Source organism: Condylostylus longicornis, unplaced genomic scaffold (assembly GCF_029603195.1).
Source record: "Condylostylus longicornis isolate FDR11 unplaced genomic scaffold, ASM2960319v2 ptg000055l, whole genome shotgun sequence".
In the NCBI taxonomy this organism is placed as follows: domain Eukaryota; kingdom Metazoa; phylum Arthropoda; class Insecta; order Diptera; family Dolichopodidae; genus Condylostylus; species Condylostylus longicornis.
In genome coordinates, this window is record NW_026578024.1 from 916488 (window position 1) to 942500 (window position 26013).

Genomic DNA, 26013 nt, shown 5'->3' on the forward strand with positions numbered 1-26013 from the left:
ATAGTAAATTTAACATAATGAAAACGCAAACTTGCAATCCATGTATGTACATACCAAAGTATATCTACTAACAAGTAGTTCGACTCTCCGTTTACATCACACTAATGCAATCACTCACCAACATTTGTATACAAAAAATTCCCTTAGTTAAAAGAGTTAAGCAGTATACCTTGTTATTTTCATTTTTATACACATAAGAATTTTTGGGAGAGGGAAAGAGTACGCAATAGATGTCAACCTGTTTTTTTATAATGTATTTTGAAAGGCGACACTTTATTATTTGCTCGTATATGTATAAAGTATAGGGAAAAATATTAAGAATTTTAAAAGCGACACAATATTTTCTGTAATTAATTCCAGTACAAGGTGGCAAAAAATGTGTATTCATATTATAAAAGGAAAGAAAGTATTTAAAAAAAATTATTATAATTTATATGAAAAATATTAAAAAAAATTTTAAGTAATTGTGAAAAAAAAATTTTTTTTATAATAATGGGTAAACATTATTTGAAGTGTTTGGGATGAAAAAAAGCCGACACGAAAATTTCATTTGTTGCCAAGAGATGTAGAGAGCTTTGTTCTTTTAAATGAATTGGTAATAACTATATTTCATAAAGTAATCAGTATGCATACACCTTTTTTTCTTTATAAATTACTTTATTTCTATGTCACTACCTGATACTGTGTATCTACTGTACCAGGTACATGCATGTGTACATTCATACATGAAATTTCAAACTCTTTTGCTTTCATACATTCGAATTTTTTTACCTAACTTTAAAAAATTAAAAATAAATTTTGTTATTATCAAAACAAAAATAACAAAATTTTTACCTAACTTAATTTAATTTTATTTCAGTTCAATGTTTTTGATACACTCGTTTGTTTACAATATTTTGTTTCTTTCTTGCCTACACAACTCTTATTACCATCTATTTCTAAAAAAAAATGGAATATTTTAAGAATTTGGAAGCAAGATGCAAATGAAAACTAACGGAATGGAACGAGTCGAATTACTAATTAGTAGATATACTTTGGTACATACATCCTTTAATTTCCCGTTCAATCTGCGCTCTTTAAATTTTGTCGAAGTTTCAATCAAAATTGTCACTTATCTCGAATTACTTAAACACGACTTGACAAATTTCAGAAAAAAGAAAAATCACAAAATAAAATTGTTATAACATAAATAAACCACAAATAAAAATTTCGACTGTTTTAAAAAAAAAATAAAATTGGCTTAAACCAATGATTTGTATTGTAGCACATGAACATATTACAATTACTTTCATTATTATACGAATATACTTCAAAAATTGCATACATTTAGAATGAACAATGTACGGAGTCTTTGAAATAAAACAAAAAAAAAATTTAAAGAGGTTTTAGTATAATGCTCGAATTGAAGTGTTATTTCCGTAAAATAAGAAAAATAATTATATTTCTTAATATGACCTGACGTTTACGGTTAGTTTTCTGCATTTGTAGAAATTTGGAAAAGTTTGCAATTTCAGAAATATAAAGTGCCAAAGAAAAGTTCAAGAGGGGATAGAGGTGAAAAAAAAATTTCTTCCAGCGAAATAAACTATTTATAAGTATCTAAAAGTTGCTTGAATTTCAGATTCCTACAACCTGAAGAAAATTGATATCAAAAATATAAAAAAAACGGATTTTAGATGACGGTAAATTTTAACGGCCATTGTTTTTTTAAATTTTAAATATGTATGCTTCGCCGCGGCAGAAAAAGCTTACCACTGGTTTTCTGCTTTTACAGAATTTAAAAAATATTTGTGATTTCCTTACAATGTATGCAAATAGTCAAAAAATGGTATTTTTACGAATATGGCTATTGGAGAGCTATAACTTTTACACGGTGGGAGATAAGTAAAAAACTTTTTTCTACAGAAATAAGTTTCTAGTAAAGATCTATGTACATTTAAACTTTCAGCTTTTATTTTCAAGGATTTAGAATTTTTTTAAACATGTCCAGGGACGGACAGAGTGAAGCTAATAAGCACCTTTTTTTAAAACTTTTTTTGGAAAAGTGCTGAAAAGGGAAAAGGACGTACATAAATAAGTCGCCTCCCTTTCTAATTGAACAACAATAACATTATACATTAGATGATTGCACAATTGCATTTCTGTTTACAATACTTATAGTGTTAAATCAATATGAGTTTAGAATAAGCTAGAAAACCGTCTCATCGCAGCTTAACCTTTCCGATTAAAACTTAAGAGTGAAGTTATTAACTGTAAACAAAACAAAATTTTTATACAGAAATAGTTATTTTTTTTTCAACTTTCTATTATATAGCTGTAACTTTTTGCATTATTTTAAATAAAATTCAATTCGATTAAGTAAATAAAATAATAAATAAAATTCAATTCGATAATATATATATATATATATATATATATATATATATAGCCAATGTATGTGTCTTTTTCCCATGGCAAAGTTGCATGGCAAAGTTATTTAAATAAAGCAGTCGATTGTTTTTTTATTTTCTTAATATTTAAAATTTGTATTTTTTGCACCTTATATTTTCGAAACTACAAGTTTTTTCAAATTTACTTTGCAGAAAACTAACAGCAAATTTTATGTCAACTAACCCTTCATTATGTTAATGCCTCTGGTCTTTATTTCACAGATTGTATACGTTAATCATCCTAAATGTATGCAACCTTTGAAATTTTTTACTATGTGAATGAAAATAATTTCAATAATGTAGTGCTAATAATAACTAGTTTGTTTTAAAAGCAGTATTTTCATTTGCTGAAGGGAAAAGTGCTACTTTACAAACCCTTGGTTTGACCCAACTCCATTAAAACAGTTTTATTTATTTTTTTGGTATTATTGCTCCGTTTAAATTTCGGTAGTGTTAGTTTATACATAAATATTAAGTAAAAGCTATAAATCACTAATGAAAAATTACAATCCTTCCATTTCTTCACACAGTTTTTACATTCTCGAGATAAATAAGGGGCCGGAATTATTTAACTTAATTTAAATTAAAATTCTCAAATATAATAGAGAAAACCGAGAGCTTTTTTTGTTTAATTAATAAAAAACACCGGGCGAGAATGGGGGGGGGGGGAGCAAACACAAACTTTATTTCTATCATGAAGCGGAGGTGCTTGTCTCTAATGTTTTTCTAATTTTAGATTTTTTTCGAAACTATTTTACTCTGCACAGTTGGGTGAGCTCCTGGGAATTTTTTTAATATGCATCAAGAAGACATCAAAGACTCTTGGTGTTGGTATTAACATTTTTCGGAACTATACAGTGAAGGAATGTATGTTTCCAAGTTACTTTTCATAAGAAATCTAGTTTTTAAAATTTTGTGTTGCAATTGAAATATTTCAATGAATACAATAATTAAAAACCTCCGTGTATTACTATTACAATTTTTCATTTATCTTTACTAAATTTAAAGTTTTCTTAATTAAATAGTCTGTCTGCTATTTTCAAGATTGCATATTTTCCGAGAGGTACAAAAACATTCTGGCGAGAGTGAACTAATAAAAATTTGCAGGGAAACATAAACTTTTATGTAATAATAAAAATATAAAATCAGTAGCGAAGTTAAAGTCAAAAATGAAAACATTTAAAACTTAAATGAGACTTTCAGTCATCACGCAACCCTTGTGTATATGGGAATCATTATGATTACTGCATTAAAAATCAATAAAGAAAAGTAAAAATTTACATATCAATCCTTTTCTTATTACATAAGTTTAAAATACACATGAAAATGTAATAGAAGGCAATGAAAATGGGAAATCGGAAAGTAAATTTGAAATAGAAAAACATTTTACATCTATACAAGAATTCTTTACACACACACATATATAAAAGCTTGTACAAGTTTACTATTCGCTTGTATTAAATCGATTTTCATTTTTGTGTGTAAAAACGAAAATATCTAATATTCGTTAAGTGCAGTTTTTGATATACATTTAAAGTGTTATCAGTTGTGAATTTGATGCGAAGCACAAACTGAAGGAATTTTATTACATGGTTCATTTTCAAAATAATCAATTCTTGGATTAATCATTCAATAAAAAATCTGATGTAGTAAAAAATTAAATTTACTTTTAATGAGAAGAAAAACTCCTTACACATTAAATTTTTATGTCACTAAAATTTAATTGTAAAATATTTTGTATAGTCAAAGATACGAGTATTAAAAAAGTCCTTTTCATCGTTTTAGATTTACTCCACATATTGTTCATAATATATTTTTATTTAAAAACGAAAAATATTAAAAGAACGAAATTTAAAAGAGAAAGAAGATTCAAATGAAAAAAAACAAACAATATTTAACGAAAAAAGTATCTTTTTAATTTGAAGATTGCAGTTTCCAAACTCTCTAAAATATTAGGTAAAAAAAACAAATTTAAAACTTATCTTTCGTCAAATTTTGCATCGAAATTAAGAGAATGTTTTGAGAAACTAAACATTTTCGCAATTCATTCTCAATTTCGCACACTCATACACTAACATTTTGTTTTTTATATAAAAATAAGTAATATGTACGTTCAATATAAAATTTTAGCAAGCTATTCAAGATTTTAAATTGTATGTTATTCATCTTAATCATGTTTCGTTCTTATGACAATTTAAATTAGAAAGGATAGTAAAAGATTTTTTAAGCATAGTTTATGTTTCGTGGCTAAAACTGTACATTTTGAGTTCATATATATTATAATAATAAAATAGTACAATGAGAAAATTAAACAAAAACAGGAAGGAAATCTATCTCCCTTTTTATTACTTTACCAACTTTTGATGATAGTAAGATCAACGTAAAGTAAAATTTTCGATAACCAATCATTTCACTAATTTTGTGTAAAATTTTTTTTTGTGTGTTTCTCTTACACAAATCTGTTATACAAGGTATTTTGTAATTTTGTCAAATAAGCTCCGTTCACTGTTGTGCTCGTATTTAAGTTGAACTCAATTGTGTCGAACTAAAACTGAAGAATAAGGATTCTGCTTAAGGATAAAACATTACTCTGTATTTACCAATATGCACTATTTTATTGTTTTTAGTTTAAAACTAAAGAAAAGCTTTTAATTTAATTTTACCACACTTTATTATATTATAAAATATATTAAATAATAAATAACAATTTTTGTATGCTCATACATCTTTTAGGACTTATACGATTTTTTCCATTTTTTTTTCAGTTTAAAATTTTTTGTAACAGTGTTTTAGTATTTCTGTTCTATTTTATATGGGTATGCATATATGCGGATGGATATGTGTGAATGTATTATGTATGTGTACATATATATTAAACGCAAAGTTAGGTTAGTGAAGTGGGAATTGTATAGATCCAGACAGAAATGACAGAAAATCAATATAAAGACGTCGTCTTTTATTATTATAAAAAATAACAATAACGTTAAAAAGTAACAAAAAAAAGAAAATAAAGCAGAAGTTGAACATTACAGCATTAAAATCACTAGAATAACATTCTTTTAAAGCAAGGTATATTTTTCTAAGAAACATTCACCGAAACTCTTACATACCACATCCTAATGCAAAGGAGAAAAACCAAACAATCTAAAGTCTAAACCAATTCTATAAAAAGAAAAGTTTTAGTATGGAAGTATAGAAGACAATGGAAAGATATGGGGTGCGAAGATGTTTTAGGAAATGGAGAAATTTAAAATGCTTTCTTACTTGAATTTTCGAATGTTCGGCAAAGTAAAAGCATAACAAAAGGAAAAGAACGGAAAAAAATAACGAAAAAGAAGAACAAAATAAAGAAAAAAAATCGAAAGCGAGGCAGTTATTAACAATTTTGCTTTTGATTCATGGTAATGGGATATTATGTATATGAAAGAAAAATATGTACATATGTGTGTATTCAAAAGTATGTGCCTAAGTTGATAAAAAATAGTGTGTTGATAATATGTAAATATACTCAATAGTATATACACATTAAACAAAGATAGTGTGTGTTGAGATTTTGGAATAACAAGAAAATGTGACACGACCGAGTAATGGCATGTTAATACATAAGTTAACCACATTTCTTACAAACGCAAAATCTTACAATGCAAACACAGTTTTTACTAATGGAAAGTGTAATTGCAAATTGTAAAATCTATGAGTTGAAATATCAGTTTGCACAAAAAATAACTTGATGGATATTGTCTTTTACAAATCAATTTTTGTTTATTTTTTTACGTTGATTTGGACTTCATAAACAATATTTTTTTGTTTTATTTAAATTTTATGAACTTATTTAAACAATTTAAATTGTACACACATTATTGGAATTAAGGTGAAGTAAGATATTCGAAAGGGTTAATGTGTCAATTATTTCAAAGAGTTAATGTGTGTACAATACAGCCATAATTTTTTATTAGTTTGGAGTATTGACAAAATTATTTTTAATTTTTTCAGATAATTACTTTGTGAATTACTTTTTTTAAATTTCAAAATATTTCCAAAAATCATGTAATTTCGTCAGCAAAAACTTTGAGTTTTTTATTTCGTTATGTTGAGTTGCTAATTTTTTCATGGCAAAAAAAAACAAGTTATTAATACAATTCACTAAACTAAAATAAGAAATAATGCAAATTTAGATGATGCAGATTGTAACTAATAACTATCCTCGACCATTTTGAAAACAAGAAGCATAACGAAACTAGAACTATTCAAAAACTATGTGAAGTTTTAATTTCGTCAGTAATATATTTAAGTATTTAATTCCCTTGCATCACAATATATTATTGAAAATAAAATATTTCCAAAAGGTTTTAAAACCACTTAAACTTCTCAATTTCTTTAGTTTTTAAATTCTTTTCTTATTGGTTGGTTGGTTGGTTGGTTAGAGTGGCTGGTGCGACCCAACTGGCCAACACCCCAATTAGCACTGACGTGCCGTTTTGCTACCACCGCCTCGTGAAACCCGGTTGTCAAAGTACGTTGGTCCAGGGCCAGCGATCAGAGCCACCCCGTTCTTTTAAGGAACTTATCTACGTCCCCGATACTTTTACTAGAAATGTTCCCCAGTTCCATTATGTCCGTTTCCCCAAATGACAACAACCTGGCCCTTTGAAGAGCCGGACACTCGCAGAGATAGTGAAAAAGCGTCTCTTTTTTGTCTATCTCCCGACAACTGCGGCATGACGTATTAAAGGGCATTCCCAGCCTAGCTGCATGATCCCCCACAGGCCAATGCCCCGTGTACACAGCCACTAACTTAGCTATGTCCGGTCGAGGCATCGCCAGGAGGCTCATTGATTTCTTATGATCGTATTTCGGCCACGTCTTCCTAGCCGTTGCATATGTGCTCAGGCCCCTCCACCTGTGGTCCGCACATGTCACTTGGAAGCGATATATATCAGTTTTGATGGTGTTTATAGGGACAAGAACTCGCTCGGCCCTGGAGCCGTCCAATGCCGACCCACATCTGGCCAGTTCGTCAGCCCGCTCATTTCCTGGTATGTTCCTATGTCCCGGAACCCAGAGTAAGGTGATACTATGATGACTGCACAATCTCGTCAGCTCATCGTAGCAAAGCTCTACCAACTTTGAGAATATCTTTGGCGAATTTAGAGCCAGAATCGCAGCCTGACTATCCGTCACAATTGCGACCTCCCGGGCCACAACCAAATCCCTTCCCAGGATTTCGCATGCCTTCCATATGGCGAATACTTCCGCCTGGAACACGCTTGATCTGTCGGGAAGGCGATATGACTCCGATATGTTCTGAGTCTCTGAAAATACTCCAGCACCGACCCCATTCCCATCCTTGGAACCGTCAGTGAAGAGAGCAATATCAAAGCCTTGCAGTGGAAGATTTCTTTTCCACTGATCGCGAGACGGAAGCTCAACCCGAAACTTTTTGTCAAACTCAAGTCTAGGGATACAATAGTCTGTAGCATCTGCAACCACTCCGTCCGGTAGTGACTGAAGGACATTGCCGTGGCCATACGGCTTTTCGTGCCAGCACTCAGCTTCTCTGAGTCTAACGGCGCTTGCCGCGGCCAGATTCTTAATATGGATGTCTGGTGGAAGCAAATGGAGGAGTACATCTTTTCTTATTAATAATATTTTTTTTTAGTTTAATTTTTTAAAATATAAGCAAAAAATATTACACATATTTCAACAGATATACTCTTAACAAATTTTCTACTTCGCTTAACAAAAACTCTAAGAAAGAGCAAAATTTTCGCGTGACAATTTTTGCAGCTTTTAAGAATCGTGTTTAAATTAATTTATTCTTATTTTTTAAAATTTCAAAACACGTTCAAGTTCAATAGTAAAAGGGGTTTTAAATAAACTTCAAGTAATGTGTAAATATTATTGAAGTTTGTTGAGAATAGACGGAGTTTTCTTATATTTGGCAAATATGTGAAGAAAGTATGACCTATGACGAAATCAACAGTACGGACGAAATAACCATATTTTACCTTAATATTTTTGTTTATTTACTCTTACGTGACAAAAAGAGGATTTTGTTGATAAGGATAATAAATTTCCAGTGTAGTGGCATTTTAAGAAAATTTTTTAATTTCCAATTAGTTAAATTTTCACTTGAATTAATATAAAAGCGCACTCTTTTAAATTATACTCGTATTTGATATATTTGCTAACAACGAAATTTGTAGTTTAGAAAAACTTGAGAAACCCCCACGAATAATTAAAAAACAACGTCGAATCAATTTCATTCAATCTTTAAATGAAAAGGATGAAACACTTGGTACTTCTGAAATTTCTGAAATTTTACCTTAAATGTATGTGCGTGTTATAAAATAATGTGTAATTCTTTAGATATTCTTCACGTATGTATATTACACTTATGGAACATAATACACATGTTCATGCATAAGTACGCCTATACATATGTATAATATATTTTGATATTTATACACTTTGACGTAAAACTGACTTTAAATTTTAACGAAAATAATAAACGGTAAAATGTGCGTAATGCTGTAGTTTGCTAAAAATTTCAACCAACAGTTTAGAGATTATAGCAGAAACGTGCTGAGAATTTAAAGGATTTTTTTTTTCAGAAAAACAAAGAGAAGGAAAAACAACAAATAAATTTAAAAGATAACCAAAGAATTTATTTGTTTATGAGTATGACATTCTTTTGACAAATTGATTTTGTATAAATATTATGTAACGAGGTATGTATGTAGATACATAGACATAAATTTTAAAATTGTTTGTAAAAATTAATGTCTATATTTTCCTTTCTAAGCGTAAATTAATTTTTGTAATGATTAATAGGGAAATTTAAAAATGTTAATTTTTTTTAAACAATTGGGAAAAAGATTTTAAATCCTAAAATAATTGGAAATAGTAATTGAATTTTAAAATAATGATGTACAAATAATTTAGTTGTGGATATATTTTGGCCTGAAAATTATAGTTTGGAAAATCATATGCTTTAAAATATGTGTTTGAATTGGAAAAAAATTGTAAATTATGTTTGTACACACACTTATGTGCAATAGTTTTCCATTTCATATAAAATATTTCTTAAGCACTTTTTCGAGAAATTATGTAAAATCCAGGAAAGCTTTTGCTATTTTTCAAAAAGTTGTTTTATTTGTTTATGATATTAAATTTAAAATTTTTTAAGGCCTAAGTACTTTATTCTTTTTTTTCCTATTTGCGAAAATATTTGTTTATATTGGTTCGTACTCAAGCATGTGTAATGTACAATCTAAAAACAATTGAATTTTGTTTACATTATCAAATTATTGAGAAAATTAAAAGTTTAAATTAAATAATTATTATGTAAGTTTTGTAAAACTGAAAAGAGACTTTTACTGTGTTAAAAGTTATTAATTATTTTTACTGTACTATGGGGCCTGATTTCAAAGAAAAAACATAAGCTCCTAAAAGTATGCATATATTATAGTTTTTTTAAGCACTTTTCCAAAAAATTTTTGAAAAAAAGTGCTTATTTGTTTCACTCCGGCCGTCCGTGCCTGTTTACAAAACTTCTACAGATAGAAAGCTGAAATTTTATATGTACATAGATCTTTACTAGAAACTAATTTTCGTAGAACATAATTTTTACCTATCTCCCCCCCTCTAAAAGTTATACCCCCCCAAAACCCTAAAAAGGCAATTTTTCAATTGTTTACTGTAGTAAAACCAAAAATCAATGGGACGCTTCTCCTGAAATTATAGTAGCTTTTAGGCACTAACAAAAATAGTTCATTTCGTTAGAAATTTTTTTTCCATCTCCATCCCCTCTCAAGTTATCGCCTCTTAAAATTTGTAAAATTTGAATATTTGACGCCTTATATTTCCGAAACCGCAAGCTTTTTTAAATTTCTAAAAACGCAGAGCGGTAATGATAAATTCCATAACATTAAAAAATACAAGTATTTTTCTTAACTCACGCTATTAACCTTTAAAATCGAGCATTATGTTAACCCCTCTTTAAATTAATTTTTGCTTTATTGTAAAAACTGCATAATCTGTTCATCCTAAATATATGCAATCCTAGAAATAGTTTAGTATATGAATGAAAATAATTTTAATAGTGTGGTAGGCATACATAGAATGTTTTTAAAAGCAGTATTTTCACTTGTCGAAGGGAAAAGTGCTACAATACAAACCATTGGTTTGACTCAACTTTATTTTATGTATAAATATTTTTTATACTTATAAAAAAGAAAACTGTAAGCTTACTGTGTTTTTGATAATTCAGTTCATCTTACTACTAAATGTGTAGTATGTTGGCCAAAAAATGTGTTTGGTAATGCAGTTCTATTTTTGTAGTTTGTAAAAGCATACACGCTGTAAAACTGAGTTTGATTTTATTGCTGCGGAAACTATTTTGTTCTTAAAATAAAATAATCTAAGATTTAGACGATTAGTTAGAGTAAGTTTCTTTAAATTTTGTAATTACTTTAATAAAAAATTTAAATTTATTAAAAATTTACAGCGAACTAGAAAAAATACGAATTTTTTTAATATTTCATTTTGCTTCATTTGAAACTTTGAAAAACAAAATATGATAATCTTAAAAATTTCACAACTAAAACAATTTTTTTTGTCAAATTGTTCAGTTTTTGCAGCTGCTTCTTTCTGTTGTCTAAGTTATTTAAGTTTTAAGTTAGAAATGCGAAAGCATATTGCACTATCGAAAATAGCCTAAGTATTAGATGAAATTTTTAAAAGAAAATATTACTTTGCATGTGCCATCTCTTCTAATCGAAATGAAATATTAAAAACAAAATGAATTGAATAAAACAGAGAAACAATAAAGAGTTTTTGTTGTTTATTGCTGCTCTCATTCTATATTTTGTTTCCTTCTTTATTTTGTGATGTTGTAGATGTACATGTGAACATTTGGTTACATTTCATTTTATTTACAGATTTATACATATAGGCACGTATATCCAGTGGGAAATTAACTAAACCAAATTATGATTCCTGATAATGAATGCAAAATTGTAGAATACAATAAAAATAAAAAAAATCCGACCTATTTTGTTAGTTTCTTTTTTTGCCTGTTATTAAGACTAAAAAATTGAAAAATTCTTTTTAATTTTTTTATTTATTTGTAATCTTTTTGCTTCATGTTTTCTATTCTTTATTAGATTTCTAATAATTTTTCAAGCACAAAAAAATTTAAAATAAATTTCTTTTTATAATATTTTAGGGTAGTTTTGATTCTCCAATATTTGAAGTAAAAAAACATCGCAGAAATATGCAGCAATGCAGAGGTTTCATTTTTCACAATGCAAGTGTGTTTATAAATGTGTATATATGTACATGTACAAATATTTATATCCTTTATGTTGATTTTATTTCTTAATATCCTATAACACAATTGGAAATTTCCAAGATTTTTTTTATTCCAGGTATATTATTTCATTGAATGAATGTATGAATTTTGTATAAAATTAAAAAAAAATAAAGAAGTTCGTTTTTCGTTTGAAAAATCCTTGTTACAATAAATTAAATGAATATTATGTATAAAATTTTTGTATATATGTATGAATATATATACAAGCACACGACTCTAAACTTGTACATTAAATAACAAGTATTTATTTATACATAAACGCATAATAACAAGTACTTATACATACACATTCACCAACCTATGTGAAATTTGTGTAAATAAAAAAAAATTCGAAAATAGTAGTGACTGAATGACTGACGAGACGAGGAGGAGCAGAATATCGAAATAAATGGGTAGGAAGGGGCAACCATTTAACTCAGCTGACTTTATTTTTGTTACTTATTATTTTATATAAGTGGAAGTTTTATATGCTCATATTATGTATTGCAAAATTTGAATTTACATAAGGGAAATTTGTACATAACGGTAAAATCAAAACTACAAAAAATTTTTCGTTTTTTTTTTGGTCTTTTTTTTATAATAAAGCCTATGGGATGAAAATAAAATTGAAAGAAAGTAAAAAAAAAAATCGATTTTTTGTTTTAATTTTCAATTTCTAAAGAACACATTCACACAAATTTATGAAAATGTTATGTACACTCAAATAAAATTCATGTTTTCACGTAAATAAAAATTCGTCTAATACTCATTTATACACACAAATATATGCATTTATATTTATATGTATATTATTTGTTTTATTTATTTATTTCACAAATTTTCTATGTTTATATCTTGTTCATCTTTTGTTTTTATGTGCAAAAGTTTTTATATCTATACAAGTGTATCTTAATAGTAAACATTTAACGTATTGTACATGTTTTGACTTACTTGCAATATTTTTGAGATATTTGTTAAAAGCTGACAAAACTCGAAATACAAAAATTTCTGAAATTTTAACATGTATGCACATACATGCTAGGTATTCTGTTTTCTAGAAAAAAATTTTCAACACCAAAAACTCATTAACCTATGTAAATTTAACTTGCCAATTGGAATTTGGCACTAGCCTTTCCATTCATTTCAGTACACTTGAATATTATACAAGATAATATACTGATCACCGGTTATTTGAAGTAAATGAAACGTAATGACTTGGGAAAAAACGTTGAGTTGCAAATTTTGTTTTAATTGTACAAAAAAAGAAGCCTGTAATAAAATTATAACAAAAATTTGATTTGATTTGAAAAATAAATAAATAAAACTGTAAATCTGCTACACAATTTGATGCATTAAAAAAATAAAACTGAGATAGTCATAAAGTGATGGGACCGGAAACAAATACCAAAAAAAACTGAGAAATGAATCAAGAACAAAATATTAAAAATAAAGAGAGAAGAAACAAAAAGGATATGCGGAATTTACTTTTGCCCTAATGATTTTTTTTTCTTCGAAAGAATGAATGGGAAAAATTCAAATGAATCAAAAAAAAAAACATGAAGTCCTTGAAGTACTTTCTCACATTCTCTTTTCTATGTTTTTGGTACCCTTTGTTTATTGTATGCGTATGTTTGAGTGTTAATCTTTTATCTTCATTTTGCTTCACCTTATATTGTTTTTGAATTTTATATTTTTTTATAATTTTCAATGTATGAGTACTTAATAAACGTGTACATTTTATATCTGATTGCATGTAAAATTGTTATATACACCTACACATATGTGTAAATATATATATGCATATTTATTTATTTATGTGAGAAAGAAAGTTGATATGACCTTAAAATACTTGCTTTTAAATTTAGGACATTAAAAATGGGGAAACTAGGTCAAATTGACAAAATAATAATAAAATAATTACAACACATAAAAAACCAAATATGATTTGAAAGGGATGTAACACACTTGTAGATGCATAATGCACAAACATTTACTAACAAATAAATTCATGAATTTGTTAAACAAAAACAAAATACATAATAAGTATCTAAAAGTCTCCTAAAAAAATATGTACTTAAAAGTAAATTCCTTAGTACCTAAACTTCAAAAGCAAAGTTATCACGCAGCTTGTGGGATCCCATCAAACGGTTAAAAAATTTTTTAAGTCATTGTAATTGTAATAGACGAATTTAAAACGAAAATATTATCTGGAATAAACTAACTCTTAATTTAAAATACGGCATTTCTTGTTTTGTTTTGTTATTATGAATATTATTATTAATAAAACTATTTTGGCAGAAAATTAAATATTTTTGATTTAATGATAAGTGAGGAAGATGTAATGAGATTTGAGTGAGTGAAATAAGTAAAAATAAATTAAAAATGTTGTGTTCTTCAAAAAATTCTTTATTTTTTTTTGACATATTTTGACTCTCAGATAAAATTCTTCTTTTATAGTATATCAAACGCAAAATCCCATAGCTGTAAAAGAATTATTCAACTTAACGCAAAGTCAATACATATGAATTAAGGATCTATTCATAATTTTCATTTTTTTTTGTTAATTCATTCCTAGAATTGTCAAAAAATTATTAACTTTATTAGTTATTAATTTAAAATAATATATTATTTACTACAAATTAAATACAAAATCACAAAAAAAAAAAATATGTACAACTGATTTAATATGGTACGCATATGATGCGTATTTCTGACATTTTCGGAGACCAAACTTTATAAGTGTTACAGGATTGACGCATTTTCACACATGATTTTTAAATGATTTTAAAACGATACTGCTTCGAATACTTTCCGATTATACCATACTTGTAAGTCTTATTGTTATAAAAAATTAGTCTTATTGTTATAAATTGACACAAAAATGAAAATTTATTTTATTAATAGAAATTTGCAACTTTTGCACGCGTTCAATTATTTAAATAATTTTCAAGTTATATTAATAGAACATACATATATCATAGTCATACAAGTATGTGCTCGAGCCTTTTATGTAAAATAGCAAGTACAATAGACAAAAGTACAAAACAGTTCCAAAATGTGTTTATTAAATCGTAGCTTTTTAATATTGGCACGTCCTGTTAAAAAAAAAACAGACACTCTATTTTTGTAAATTAACCTTACCTTATAAACATTATTTCCCCTCTGTGTGTTTCTCATTATAAAATGCACGAATATTATGAATATTTATATGAATTTGTATTGTGCTTATATAAAATATTACAGAAAGAAAAAAAACATGACGTAATTTTAGACATTTACTAAATAAAAAGTGCATGCATTTGCACATATAGGTGAGGTGCATAATTTAAAAAAAGAAAAAAAAATTCAAACTAGCTACCTTGAAAAATTTTTTCTACTGTTGATTTCTTTTTATTGTTATAACTTATATATATATATAAAATTAAAGTAATTAGTATTTAAGGTTAAAGAAACATTCTTTAAAATAAAACAGTTGACTAATCAGTTAATCTAAACTAAAGTAGAGACATTTTTTTTAAATTTAACAGTTGAAGCGAGTGAAAATACAAATTGCAAGTATTGACAAACATCTTTCATAAAGCAAATTCTTTCGAATTGAAAAGGTCCTTAAATTTTATATTTTGACAGAGTTTTATTGTTGGACAGAGTAACAATATTGATGAAAAATTTAAAATATAACTACTGAAGTAAAAAAAAACAGCTAAAAATATTTGGAATGTTGCCAATTAATTTTTTTTGTTTTCTATTGCTTGTTTACTTGTTTATTATTTCGAAAGAGACAGGCACGTGTTTTTCTTCATTAAAATTTTTTTCAAGCAATTTGCACGTAAACTCAGTGCAGTTATTACATTCAATTTTGACCTTTACAATTAATTTGTAAGAAAAACAACAGATTTATAGTTTAGAAAAAATAAATTTTTTTGATTTTGAAAGGGCCCATTTTATGGTTAAGTTCATTTTATTTACTTCTTTGAAATCTTTAAAAGGAATTAAATTTTTTATCTCTGTTACTTGTTAGTATTAATATCTAAAAAAAAAGGTCAAGTTACAAACAGTGGATTTCCTATTATCACAGTTATGGTGTTCAGACCGCCTTTTAACCGAATATAAATTAAAAAGTAAATGCAATGACATGATATTTTCAAATAAAAACAATTTTTCGAAAAACAAGTTTCAACATTTCAATAAATAATTTTAAAACTCATTAATTGCAGTTTCGTACGAATTTACAATTTTATATATTATGTAAAAATTTGACACAAAACATAAAATTATGCCAAATACTGGCCGCACTTATTTTCTAAATTAAAAAAAAATAGAGCATACGGATTTTTTATTCGTGTCAGTTGTTCCTTTTTCTGCGTTTGAAAAAACCATTTTTCAACTCATAACGTGCGACATTGTCAAAGATCTCGCAATTTGAACATTAAAGGTGGACAATGGGGAGTATTCGGGAACTCAGAAATTTTAATCTCAATTTGTTTTCAATTATCAACTAATTTTCTAGCTTTTTTAAAGAAAAGTTTTAACTATTTTTAAAAAATCTAATTATTAAGTGAATCAGTTTCAAAAATTTATATTAAGCTATCTAAATATCATCAAAATCGGTTTAGCCGAACTTAAGACACACGCGTGGACAGACAGACCGACAGGCCCCCATCTATCTAAAAATAGTTTATTTACTCGACATACAAAATTTGGTGCCGTCACATAACCTACCCTATTATATACAATGCGGTCGGTAATGATCGAAGATGTAACTAAAACCTTTATTTCGCCAAAAAACAGATGACTCAATTTCAAATATTGTTTATATATGTATATTGTACATAAACACAATTACATAATATAATATGCTTACATAAAAATAAAATTTAAATAATTGTATTTAAATGAAAACAAATAATCACGTGACAGCCTTTTTTTTTTGAGTTTATTTTTATTCTTTTTTGACTTTATTTTAATTTTATATCAAAACTCAACATTGATTTAATCCTTTAATACCTTCGTTTACTATTGGGTAAAAAGAAAATTTTTATTGGTAGCTTTTCACTCAATATAAACACTTGGTAAAAGTTTCTTCAAAGATGTAGAGAATTATTTAAAAAAACATTAGGCTTCTGTTATAGTTTACAAATAATTTTACACTTCACATTTGTTTCAATTAATAAAAAAAAAACTCAATTTTTCGAAAATTTGTATTCATTAATTCATGGTAATGGAATAGGAATAATGGTAATTTGTTTTTTTTTTTCATTTCACATTTTAACTAGTTGTAAACGAATACATAAACTGTTTGATGAGTGTAAATGTACCTTGCTCTATTTGGCAATAATTAAGGATAGTATTTCTTAATTACTCAAAAGTAACTGTGAGGCAGAAAGGGTTAAATAATAACAAAAATAGAATTTCATATAAAAAGTTTTCATTAAAATTAATTATTGCAAATAATATAATAAAAATAATTAAAAATTAAACACAAAAAAAAAAAAAACAAATTAAAATTTCCGGAATTTTCGATTTTTCTTTCGTTTTCTGAAATAAATTTTTCTATTTTTAAAAATATTCTGTTAATGCATACATTGTATTGATATTATGTAAATACATTTTCAACAGAAGATGGTGGTTGATTTAAATTAAAAAATATTCTAACTCTTAGGAAAATTAATTGAAGTTTTGCCAAAAAAAATTCAATATTTTTAAGAATATTTTTTTTACTTTGGTTAAAATAATTTCATAAATCTCAAGACGACTGCTATGAAAATAACCTAAAATTAATTAAAGACCAAATCAATCATATTCCAACACTTGTTATACTTTTGTGTTTTCTAAACATACTGTTTAGAAAACATAAATTTGGGGTTTGAATTTTGTAAGGCTTGTAAAAATTTCTTAATTAATATCGTAATTTTCATAAAAAATGTTATAACAGAAGTATCATACAGTTAAATATGCTTACAGTTAGTAGACAAGATCTTAGCAATTATTCCATAAATATTTAAGTCATCTGAATCACCGAGTCATCTCAAAATTTCTTCAGATAATATTGAAATTCTTATAGGCAGTTAAAGCCTATATACAAAATTGTAAAATAAGGATTTAAGAAATCGTAAATTAATCCATCCTGAAAACCGACCGCAATAAATCTGCAATTTATTCTTTTAAACAGACTTATGTTAAAAGTGTTATACATTTATATAATACCTATATACCAACTCTTAAATGAAACGCATTATTAATTAATACTCCAATGTAGTAACGACCTAATTTTAGTTTATTCTCTTCAAATTCCTTCTCCAAAAACTTTGTTTTCCAAGTTAATACTTCAACTAACATATCAATTTTAAATACAACATAGGTTTTCTTATTCATACTTATCATTTAAAAATAAAATTCAAAAGTAAAAACCACAAATGGGGATTGTACTTACACATTCTCACCTTCTCCATATTTATAAGCCAAAATATATTTACAGTAGTAAGAAAACAAACAAAATAAAAAATAATCAACAACAAATAAAAAGATCTGTAAACTTTTCTATAAATAAAGAAAAACATAAAATTCATAATCAAAACAAATTGCGACTTAACAGAGTATCACAGACGTTTATTTCAAAAGAAAATTCAATTTTATTGTACTCATCTTTTGTTCGCTTGCATCTTGTATAGATTAAAAATAAAAATTACAGTACAACGCCAGTTTGAAAATTATGTTATTATTTGCAAGAAACTAAAAAAAAATATTTAGGCAAAAAGTAATTATTTCATAATTGCAGCAGACCAAGTAATCGCAAATGCAAACCTTCAAAGAAATAAATCCAGATTCAAAGAAAGAAAAATTTAAATAAAATGTGGAATCCTAATTTGGTTAACAAGTTTACTACACATAAATTGCAGCCTTTAAAATTACAAAAATATTGCAATGTTAAACATTTCAACAAGTAATAAGCCGAATTTGATATCTATTAATACCATAGTTATTTCTGCAACTTTCAAGTCAGGATATTTTATTGTATTTGAAATATTTTGTGTTCATTTAGCGTATTCTTTTATTGGCTTATTTTATTATATTGGGAAGGGGATTCCTCCTTTATGTAATATAAATTAAAATTTATAAAATATTTTTGTGTGTATTAAAAATATAAAAATTTTTAGAAATAATTAGAAGAAAAAATTTAGTTTTACAGAACAAAATATTTATTTCATATAATGAGCACACAAACGAAATACTTAAAAATTAAAATAAATCATTTTTCCGAAATTTAATTACTAAATAATTTTAGATTTAACTAACTAATTTGAAAATTATTTTTAAAAAAAAAATTTCAAATAAGAATTCATATTTCGAAAGAAAATATAGAAAGTATTTTTTTTATGAAATTATAAAACCATTAAAATTCAATTACAGAACAACTTCATTTTTATGATAATACGAAACCTTAAAGACAGTAAATAAAAACTAATGCGATAAAACTTTCTAAGATTAAAGAAACCAGAGCAAACAAAAAAAATGTTAATTTAAAAAATTTAAAAAAACCACCTATTATTAAAAGTATTAAAAGACTCCATATTTTATGATTCAAAATATTTTTGGAATTATTAATCCTGGGCTGATACTCGTACCTACAAAATTTGAAATTCAAACGAGCTTTCAAAATAATTTAAAGGATTTTTTTTAAAGTTAATTTTAAAGTTTTTTTGTGTTTTAAAGAAGACATCAATTCAGTTCAATTCAAATTTACAATGACTCTGATTTTCTACAAGTATTTTTAACAAAAGGAAAATAGGTTTTATTAGAAAATTTTGCGATTTGAAATTTATTATTTTCTATTTATGGCCATTTTCAGTGTTCCTGTTTCTTGAATATGTCCTTTAATACTACTTTAAATGGCAAATCAATGAGACTTCTAGAATTTGTTAACCTTCATATAATGCATTTGTTACAATTAAACTAATGTTTTCATCGAACATTTTGAAAAAATTACTTTTTTAATTTTAATTTCATTATATTTTATTGCTTTGTTTCAGATTTCAAGGAAATAAAATTTCCGCATACCAAAAATAAAATAAACATTGTGCAAAACAAAAATTGAAAATTTTGTTGTTTTCTAAATAACAAAGCGAAAACATTGAATTAAAAGTAAATGGACAATATAAAATTTCCTTGAAATATTTTCAAATAGATAAAATATAAAACAATACAGAATTTTTTTTCTGCATTATTCCTTCAAAAAATAAAATTCTATAAAAATTTGTATTAATATTTTAGATTTCATAAATTTTTTGTATACTTTCATACATATACAAAAACAACATAGAAAAAGTACATATGTACATATGCAAGTATATAGAAATAATGAGTATGGTGTTTTCATCATTTTGCTGATAGGGGTGAATTATTTTTAATGTAGTTTTTTTTAATTAAAATAATTTTAATTTTATTCCAAATAGGTAGCTTTACCTCCTTTCATATCAGATTCATATTTACAATTCAAAAAAAATTATTGAATATAAAATTTGAATTAAACTAGTTGTAGTTCTGGATTTAATTCAGTTGATTGAAAATTTTTCTTAAATTTTGAATCAACTGAATGAGATTTCGAATTTTGAAAAAAGTCTAAAGTAAATTCATAAGCAAGTATTAGAGCCACGAGTTAAAAAACTTTGGTATATAAACTTCTATATTTTTCTCCTACAATAAATTTATTATTAATTTTTTTATGAATATATGTTCTTAGCAGTTAGTTGAATTTGAAAGTTTCAATATTACCTAGATCTAATTCAAATCTCCATTCCTATAATCAAAAAAAATATTAATTTAGAATGAGTAATTAAATGTATAAATCAATTGCGTACAAAAAAAAATTAAAGTAAACGGCAACAAACTACAATCCACGTCTTATCTAAATTTTACGTACATATTAGAAAATTTTTGTTTTTTTATCTGTTTATTTAATTTTATTTTTTTTATTTTTCGTATGAATAACTTTCGTACATTAACATTTTTATTCTTTGTTCTTATTGTTATTTTTATTCACAATCGTTTTTTTTTTATTTCAAATGAAAAATCCAATTTTTATGTCAAAATTGTGGAACTACATCATTTGAGTCAGCAACAAGGCAACAGCAGCTCAATGGCTCAAAAGTAAAAAAAAAAAAAAAGTAAAAATATTGAAAACCACAGAGAGGGAGAGAGGAAATGAGAAATGACAAGAAGTAATGAAAGAACAAAACACCACAACTACAACTGCAGATTATTATCACATTAATATTTTTTAGTAACGATTTTTTGTCGCTGACTCTGTCATTATTTTATCTTTCAAAAATTGTGTGCTTTTAAACAACCAGTTTTTAAGCTAAAAAATTGTAGTATCAATAACTAAGTTTGTTACCACAAAATTGTAGCAACAATAATAATTCATGGTGGGTATTTTTTTTTAATTTTATAGTTAGGTGATTTTGTTGGCATTTTTTATTTTTGTTAATTATTTATTTTTGAAAATTATATTTTAAATATTATGAAATTTTACGTGCAAGATATATATAATTCCTATATAATAATAATGTAATCTATAAACACAGTAATAGCAATTATAATTGTAATCATTTCTTTATCAACATACATGCATGTATGTACGTAATTACCTATATTAACAAAACTATAGAAAATATACATATAATTTAATTCCCACTATTGTATGTAATTGTAGATAGGTGAGTAGGTACGTATAATACATTTAGATTATATGAACACAATTTTTTTTATATTCTTTGTCTTCCGTCGAACTTGATATTTAAAAAGTAAATTAAATAGCTGCTAATTTATAAAATTTAGAAAATTCTAGTTTTATCTACTAAATATTAATTTGTATTCTAAAAAAATAGAAATTCATTTTCTAATACACATATGTATATAAATTTGTCTAATATTTGGTATGATAATGTGTGTTTCGTACATATAAATTATAAATATTTCCAAACACATACAAATTTTTGTACACTGCAAACAACTGTATCTCAATGTAATTTATTTGTATGAGAATTTAATTAAAAAAAGACTACATTCATCCATATTTATTTTCCTACCTACATTGTATATGTAGTTAAATAAATAAAAAAAAATTTAAATATGCAAAGCTTAAGTTTAAATTAGCAATGAGTTTATTCTTATTTCTTTTTCCATTTTAATTTATTTAAAAAAAATTTTAACAATTCGTTTTACTGTTTGAATGTGATGAAATATTCCACTTTTTTCTATCACTTTAACTTTAAAAAAACAACAAAAAAAAAATTTTTTTTCGTTCTCTCTTATTTTGTATTTTTTACGTAGAAAATAAAATCTTAAAATACTTTAATATATTTTTTTTTATGGCAGATTGTTGGACAAAATTCAGCTGAAAAAAATGTTTAATGCGTAGTTTAATATTTTGTTGAATTTTTAATTTTTTTTAAAGTATGTAATTGTGTCGAATTCAGTCACTTTTATTATTTTATATTAACAAGTGCGTGTAAGTATTTTATGTACTTTTGTATAGAGAGATAGTGACACTTAAATAAAATCATGGTAGACAACTGAATTTGAAAACTAAATACAATACTCTGGTTTAAATAAAAAGGAAATCTAGTAAATAAATTAGCTATGTATTTTTTTTTTACTTCACTTACTTTTTTCACGTTACTTACTTTAGTGCTTAATTATAATTGCTTAAATATGTTTGCAAAATAATTTTTTTCACAGAGAGAACAAAAATGTATGCAACATACTTTAATTTTTGTTTAATTTTAAAACTCAAAAAATAGTAGATAAAAGATTTTAGAAATTAAATATTCATATTAGCATTAAAATTAGCAGAATATTTTTACAAGCTTATATACTTGGTTAACTAGGTAAATTTATAGTAGATATATTAAAACACATACATACATACAAATATATTTTTAATTATAAACCACAAAAAAACACAGATTTCAGAAATAATTGGGGTTATGTAAAACTTATTTTCATTTTATATTCTGATTAATTTTGCAAAATTATTTTTTTTTCTTTTTGTAAAACTTTTTTTAATTTTGACATTGCATTAACACTTACATTTTCTTTTCTTTAATTATATTTGCTTTTGTGTAAAATATTTTTATATTTGCATATTTGTATTTAATGTCTACTTCTCCAATATAAAATTCTCTGGTTACAACACTTTTTTTGTTTTACTTAACTGCAATCCAATTTTTTTGTTCTCCTTTGTGTTAAATTTAATATTCAATAAATTCTTTATTTGTTGAAATAAAAATTATAGAATTAATCCAAAAAAATGAATATACGCCCCAGTCTTTGTTTAGCTGCAAAAATGAAAAAAATAACACGAAAACTCGAAAAAACCAAGCAAAGAAATTACGGCGACGACAAAATTAAGAAAAATATTTTTTCGTTTACTATTTAGTATAGTTGTTTTTATTCTTTTTTTTGCCTTGCTTGTGTTATAATTGCGACAACGTCGAATGTTCGTTCAGGTTTTCACGACTATGTTTTTATTTTTTTTTTTAAATTAAGATCCGGACTTTGATATTTTTTATTTACTTAATTCACATACACGAGTACATATTATCACAAATTTTTCTGCGACGAAATAACGGAATTTATGAAAATTTCTCTTTTTTTTCTAATTTAAATTGATTATTTAATACAAAGTTATTTTAATTTTATGTAATAGTTTTAGACCTAAGTAGAAATTTCATATTTTTTTTTTATATAATTTTTTAATATGTGAAAATCAAATAGAGTTAAGTATTAAGAAGAAAAAAATAAAAAAAAATTCAACTATTTCTCTTAATATTTCCACTCAAATGAAATCAAGTGAAATCTTCACTTCAAGCGATCAATTCAGACTACCTCGCAGAAATTTTTATAAAAATTTCAAAACTAGCTAAAACCAATTTAATTTTACTGAAAGCAAAAGCAACAAACAACACATCATCAGTCAGCCAGTATAAAATAGAGAGGAAAATAAAAAAAAAAAATTTACCTAGAAAAAAAACTCAACGCAGTTGAAATTTAAAACAAGGCGCATATACTGATGTACACGTTTCCAGCAAACCACATTTTTAATAACATATGGTGATGACACACAATACAGATTCTATAGAAAATAAATTTTGAAATAAAAAAAAAAATATTAAGTACAAAATTAAGGAGAACTAGTAAAATATTTTTTTTTTTCATAAATGTATAAAAATAATTTCTGAAAACTCTTTTCTGTATATTTTTGTGGTGTGCGACAATATTCTTCATTGTGGCAATTTATTACTTAACGTATACATATTATAAAGCAATATAATAACTACAGAGAGAGTCAAAAGAAATATTTCACTAATATTTCCCGCTTTGACTACAAGTTTATTTTATTGTATTTGATTTATTATGATTACTAAATAGCAAAATGAAATTATAAAAATCTTTCAATTTTTTTAAATTATAAAAATAATTTCAATTTTTTTATTAACTTACAATTTCGTGCTGTTTACGGTTGCTAGGAAGTATTTAAGTTTGATACATGGTAGCTTTAATTTTTAATAAAATATTTATGTTTGTTTAAATAATTTGTGAAAATTTTATAAAAACCTTTTTTTTTTGCTTTCAAAAAAAATATGTCTCGCGGCCGTTTTTTAAATATAATTATTTTTTGAACAAAATTAGAATTTTCGGCGACAAAAGTGCGGCAAATAAAAAAATATACGTTAGTGAAAAATTAATGAAAAAGATCAAATGCTAGTTTGGTTTAGATGCGATCATAAATAACTTCCCAAATTATAAATCATCTTCAACTAATATAATATCAATAAAAATTATAGTGGTTTGATTTCACCACACAAACATTTTATATGAATTTCAAAAATTGCTGCAAAATTTTTAAAATCATTCTCAGCCAAATTCATCTTTCCTACAAAAATTTTTATCATAATATTATACATTCAGTTTTCAACTGTATTATACATAACTGTATATTATTATACATAATTTCAACTACATATATTTTTTAATCTTTTTGTCCACAATTCAAATCGATCAATTTTTTCAAAGGTACAATAAAAATCAAAAGAGGCAATCTTTTACTTTCCCATTTTACTTTATGCAATTATATTGTTTTAAATAATACATTCAACTAAAATTTCAGCGGTTGCAATATGAAAAATAACATTTTTACTTGTGAAAGACAATAATTGTGACTATATTTAAACGTTTTTCTATGAAAACATATCAGACTAACTAAACATATTTTATTGTACATCCATGAAAGAAATCTAAAAAAAAGATAAAGAGAAAAAATGATTAACAGCAATTGTTTGCAGCGCTACATAATTATTTTTGACACAGTAGTTGTTCTCTTTTTTAAAAATTGAACGAAACTAACAATATGATACATAATTGTAGCTTTGGAGTCGCTGTCAGTTAGTCCAATTTGTGTCATACTGAATTATAATTGAATGTAGAATGTAAATTATGTATATTATGTCGCTTGAAATTTGCAGATACAAGCATATATAAATATGTAACAAAGTATGAACAACTGTATAGTGCGGGGTGCAGCTAGTATGAATTCCAAGGAAACGTAAATGACGTATAGGTACATATGTTATTTTTTTGTTGTTTTTATAGTTTCTTTCATAACACTATCCATAGTATATGCCTACGATGGCATAATAAAATATATTAAGAAAATATATTACGATATAGATAGAATGAAAATATGTAAGTATATGCTCGTAAAAACGTGTATTTCGAAAATTCGAATCCGTTTTTATAATTTTATTAAAGTATACATACATACGTAGTTGTGAAAAGACTACATTTAAATGAAGGCTTAATTGTACCGAAAGCTAAAAATACTTGATCTTTGTTTTTATTAACTTAAAAAAAAAACAAGGAAAAAGTATTTTAATATAGGATATACATATACTAATTATTGATAAAAATCAAATAAGCTTTACCTTTATGAGTTTTAAAGTACACTAAAAAAAATTTTCCTATATTTTGCAAAATAATTAAAAGAAATAATAAAAACAAAGCATCTAGAAATTTTTAAATTACCATACAACATAAAAAAAGAAAGCACATCACAAAGAAAAATTTTTCCCAATTGACCAATTCAAGACTAAAGCTTGTTTTTATAAAACTTTACATCTTAGTTGTGAAAAAAATGCCTATTCAGTATGGAAAAATAATTTCGTAATGGCA

The 26013-nt window shown here is 25.4% G+C and overlaps 1 protein-coding gene across 2 annotated transcripts in view; it reads right to left on the reverse strand.

Moving 5' to 3' along the window:
* The window catches only part of LOC129611644 (AN1-type zinc finger protein 5), a 71554-nt gene that overhangs the window by 15364 nt on the left and 30177 nt on the right, over positions 1–26013 (reverse strand). The window contains exon 1 of one of the 2 annotated variants that reach the window (XM_055524866.1): positions 22873–23686. The exons of the other annotated variant lie outside the window; for it this stretch is intronic. The gene's annotated coding sequence lies outside the window, so the exon portion shown is untranslated. Of the gene's footprint in view, positions 1–22872; positions 23687–26013 lie in introns of those variants that run through there. 2 annotated transcript variants of the gene reach the window in all.